Here is a 5,428-nt window from a genome sequence, read left to right on the forward strand (position 1 = left end):
AAAAAAAAAAAAAAAAAAAAAAAAAAAAAAAAAAATTAGCTAGGCGTGGTGGCACATGCCTGTAATCCCAGCTACTCAGGAGGCTGAGACAGGGGAATCACTTGAACCCGGGAGGTGGAGGTTGTGGTGAGCTGAGATCGCACCACTGCACTCCAGCCTGGGCAACAGAAAGAGACCCCATCTCAAAAAAAAAAAAAAAAAAAAAAAGCTGCAGAACATTTAAAAATGTATACATCAAATGTTCCCGAGATGTCCTCATATGTGGCTTTTGGGGCAAATACATTGGTATAGTCTTAGAGGTGCCAATTTGGGGATGTCCCTTAAAATGCAAAATAAGCATAGCCTTTGAGGAGGCAATTCTACCTATAGAAATTTCCCACAGGCCCAGATCACCTGAGGTCAGGAGTTCAAGACCAGCCTGACCAACATGGCAAAAACCCATCTCTACTAAAAGTACAAAATTAACCAGGTATGGTGGCTCATGCCTGTAATCCCAACACTTTGGGAGGCCGAGGTGGGTGGATCAGAGGTTAGGAGTTCGAGACCAAGCTGACCAATATGGTGAAACCCTGTCTCTACTAAAAATACAAAAATTAGCCAGGTGCATGCCTGTGATTCCAGCTACTCAGAAGGCTGGGGCAGGAGAATTGCTTCAACCCAAGAGGTGGAGGTTGCAGTGAGTCAAGATCGTGCCACTGCACTCCAGCCTGGGGGACAGAGCGAGACTCCATCTCAAAAACGAAAAAAATTTTTAAAAATACAAAATTAGCCAGATGTGGTGGCAGGTACCTGTAATCCCAGCTACTTGGGAGGCTGAAGCAGGAGAATCACTTGAACCCAGGAGGCGGAGGTTGCCGTGAGCCGAGATCATGCCATTGCACTCCAGCCTAGGTAACAAGAGTGAAACTCCTTAGAATTATTCCAAGTTCTCCCTTAAACAAAACAAAACAAAAAAGAATGAAACTCCGTCTCAAAAAAAAAAAAATTTCCCCTAGGCCTACATGGTGGGTCATGCCTATAGCGTCAGCACTTTGGGAGGCCGAGGTGGGCAGATAGCTTGAGCCTAGGAGTTCAAGACCAGCCTGGCCAACATGGTGAAACCCCATCTCTACAAAAAATACAAAAATTAGCCGGACGTGTTGGCACGTGCCTGTAATCCCAGCTACTCAGGAGGCTGAGACAGGAGAATTGATAGAGACTGGGAGGTCGAGGCTGTAGTGAACTGAGATCACACCACTACACTCCAGTCTTGGTAACAGAGCAAGACCCTGTCTCAAGAAGAAAAGAGAAGAAAAGAAAGGAAAGAGGAAATAGAGAGAGAGAGAGAAGGAGAGAGACAGAAGGCCAGAAGGCCAGGCTCTGTGGCTCATGCCTGTAATCTTAGCTCTTAGGGAGACAGAGGCAGGAGGATAGCTTGAGCCCAGGAGTTCAAGACCTGCCTGGGCAATATAGAGAGATCTCATTCTCCACAAAAAGGCAGAAAACAGAAAAGACCCAAAAAAATAAGCATAACTCCCCTCAAAGAGAGAAAGAGAGAAGGAAGGAAGGAAGGAGGGAGGGAAGGAAGGGAAGGAAGGGAGGGAGGAAGGGAAGGAAGGAAAGAGATTTCCCTCCCAAAATACCCCAAGAGTAAGCAAAGATGCCGTAGTGTCAAGCGTATTCAGTATAGCATTGCTTATGGGAAAAACTGGAAACAATTCACATGCGCATTAATGGGGGATTGGTAACCTTGGTAGGTCACATTCACATGGGAAAGAGGGGAATTAGGTGCTGGCATGGCAATTGTGTCCACAATGTATTGTTTAGCAGAAAGAAAAAGGAAGTCATAGAACTGTATGTAGAGCATAATCCAATTTTTGTTAATAATTTGTGTTGACCTATGAGTAGAACATTTTGGAGGAATAATCTCACCTACCTGTGGCTATCCCCTTGGAGTCAAGGTGAGATTATTGTGGGAGTGTTTGACTGTCACCGTTTCATGTGTGTATTTGAATTTTATATACAAACATGCAGTCATTTTTATATCCACAAAAAAGCATTTAGGTTGCAAAACAGAAAACAGTAACATGTAAAAATCACATGGAACCCTCCCTCCCCTCCTTGCCCTGAAAAATAAAGCAAAAAAAAGGGATCCACTTTAATATGGTTAATTTTATGTTATGTAAATTTTGCCTAAATTTTTTTGTTTCCTTTTTCATTGTAGGGGGTTTTGAGACAGTGCTGGAAATAGGTGTTGGAAATAGATGCTCGGTGCCACAAAGAAAATTAGCACTGAGACAAAGGATCTTTCAGCAACACAACTTTTACTTCCTGGACTGCAGGAAGGGTACTTTCACTAGCCATCTTGCCACAAGACTACAAAGAATAAAGCAACACACACAAATTTATCCCTTACGCATTTGGGGTCATCCTTACCGCTATGTCTGATCTCTGTTGATTGGAGCCAAACCTCACAATCTAAACTAAAACCCGACTGACTAACAGCTTAAAACTTTTCTTTTTTTTTTTTGAGACGGAGTTTCACTCTTGTTACCCAGGCTGGAGTGCAACAGCACGATCTCAGCTCACCACAACCTCCGCCTCCTGGGTTCAGGCAATTCTCCTGCCTCAACCTCCTGAGTAGCTGGGATTACAGGCACGCACCACCATGCCCAGCTAATGTTTTGTATTTTTTTTTAGTAGAGATGGGGTTTCACCATGTTGACCAGGGTGGTCTCGATCTCTTGACCTCGTGATGCACCCGCCTTGGCCTCCCAAAGTGCTGGGATTACAGGCTTGAGCCACCGCGCCTGGCCCAGCTTAAAACTTTTCTAAACAGGTAGAAGCAATGGAGAGCTGGGACATGCCTGTGAGCACGTCCCAGCTCTCCATATCACGTCCAGCACAGATATCTTGGTTAAAGTACAAAGACATAGAATGTACTATGTGCCTGTAAGCATGGCATGTCTAACAGCTACATAGGATGGGGCTTAACAAAGAGTTATTAGCACACTTATACTTTAACAAGAAAGGAAACTTTAAAAAGGAACTTTTCTACTTCCCACAGCCAGAATCTCACTCTGTTGCCCAGGCTGGAGTGTAGTGGCACCATCTCAGCTCACTGCAAACTCCACCTCCTCGGCTCAAACAACCCTCGTGCCTCTGCCTCCTGAGTAGCTATGATTACAGGCACTTACTAACACGACCAGCTAATTTTTATTTATTTTATTTTTTTACTATTTATTTATTTATTTGATGGAGTTTCACTCTTGTTACCCAGGCTGGAGTGCAATGGCGCGATCTCGGCTCACCGCAACCTCCGCCTCCTGGGTTCAGGCAATTCTCCTGCCTCAGCCTCCTGAGTAGCTGGGATTACAGGCACACGCCACCATGCCCAGCTAATTTTTTGTATTTTTAGTAGAGACAGGGTTTCACCATGTTGACCAGGATGGTCTTGATCTCTTGACCTCATGATCCACCCGCCTCGGCCTCCCAAAGTGCTGGGATTACAGGCTTGAGCCACCGCGCCCGGCTGGCGACCAGCTAATTCTTAAATTTTTCCAGGCACAATGGTTCATGCCCGTAATCTCAGCACTTTGGGAGACCAAGGCAGGTGGATGGCTTGAGCCCTGGAGTTTGAGACTAGCTTGGGCAATATGTAAAACCCGCTTCTCAACAACAACAACAACAAAAAGAAATAAAATTAGTCAAGCATGGTGCCACATGCCTGTAGTTCCATCTACTCAGGAGGCTGAGGTGGGAGGATCACTTGAGCCTGGGAGGTGGAGTTTACAATGAGCCGAGACTGCACCACTGCACTCCAGCTGAGGTGACAGAGCAAGATCCTGCTGTCTCCAAAAACAACAACAACAACAATAAAAAAGAGTCTCATTTTTTTCTTTTTTTGTCTCACCAGGTGTGGTGACTCATGCCTATAATCCCAGTACTTTCGGAGGCTGAGGCAGGCAGATCTCCTGAGGTCGGAGTTCGAGACCAGCCTGATCAACATCGAGAAACCCCGTCTCTACTAAAAATACAAAATTAGCTGGGTGTGGTGGTGGGCTCCTGTAATCCCAGCTACTCTGGAGGCTGAGGCAGTAGAATCGCTTGAACCTGGGAGGCGGAGGTTGCGGTGAGCTGAGATGGAAGCCATTGCACTCCAGCCTAGGCAACAAGAGTGAAACTCCGTTCCCTCCCCGACTCCAAAAAAAGACAGGGGCGTCCCAGTGTTGCCCAGGCGAGTCTTGAACTCCTGGGCTCAAGAGATCCTCCTGCCTTGGCCTCCCAAAGTGCTGGGATTACAGGCGTGAGCCATGATTCTCGGCCAAGAACCCATCTCTAATAAAAAATACATAGTAAACAGTAAGCCAAGTTTTCCACTAGAGTGTGATCATGCTAATGAGACAGTGCTACAGTTCTCTTGCTGTTCAAGCTGTGGACCCTGGACCAGCACCTGGGAACTTATAGAAATGCAGAATCTTAGGTTCCATCCCAGACCTCCTGGATCAGAATCTCTGTGAATGGGGATTTGATGTGTCTTAAGAAATTCTCAAGCTTATTTTCATGCATGTCAAAATTTAAGAAATCGTTGTAGTTTGATCTTGAAAGGACATCATGCACTATTCTTTTCATGTTATTTCCAAGTTTTTGATTTTTTTTTTTTGAGATGGAGTCTTGCTCTGTCGCTGAGGCTGGAGTGCAATGGCATGGTCTAGGCTCACTGCAACCTCCACCTCCTGGGTTCGTTCAAGCAATTCTCCTGCCTCACCCTCTCGACGACTAGCTGGAATTACAGGTGCCCGCCACCACGCCTGGCTAATTTTTTTTTTTTTTTTTTGAGACGGAGTTTCGCTCTCGTTACCCAGGCTGGAGTGCAATGGCAAGATCTCTGCTCACCGCAACCTCCGCCTCCTGGGTTCAGGCAATTCTCCTGCCTCAGCCTCCTGAGTAGCTGGGATTACAGGCACGCGCCACCATGCCCAGCTGATTTTTTGTATTTTTAGTAGAGACGGGGTTTCACCATGTTGACCAGGATGGTCTCGATCTCTTGACCTTGTGATCCACCCGCCTCGGCCTCCCAAAGTGCTGGGATTACAGGCTTGAGCCACCACGCCCGACCCTAATTTTTTTTGTATTTTTAGTAGAGAAGAGGTTTCACCATGTTGGCTAGGCTTGTCTCGAACTCCTGACCTCATGACCCGCCCGCTTTGACCTTCCAAAGTGCTGGGATTACAGGCATGACCCACCATGCCCGGCCATTTTTGTTTTTTTTCTTTTGAGATGGAGTCTCACTTACCTTCAAGTCTTCACTTGCCTTCTCATCCCTACTCTGGTCCTTTTTTTTTTTTTTTTTTTTTTTTTTAGACGGAGATTGCTATTCCTTTCCCCGGTTGGTTGGAAATGGTTCGATTGCGGGTCACCGCAACCCCCCCCTCCTGGGTTCATGCAG

Source organism: Sapajus apella, unplaced genomic scaffold (genome assembly GCF_009761245.1).
Source record: "Sapajus apella isolate SASKATOON/1434 unplaced genomic scaffold, GSC_monkey_1.0 scaffold2, whole genome shotgun sequence".
In the NCBI taxonomy this organism is placed as follows: Eukaryota; Metazoa; Chordata; class Mammalia; order Primates; family Cebidae; genus Sapajus; species Sapajus apella.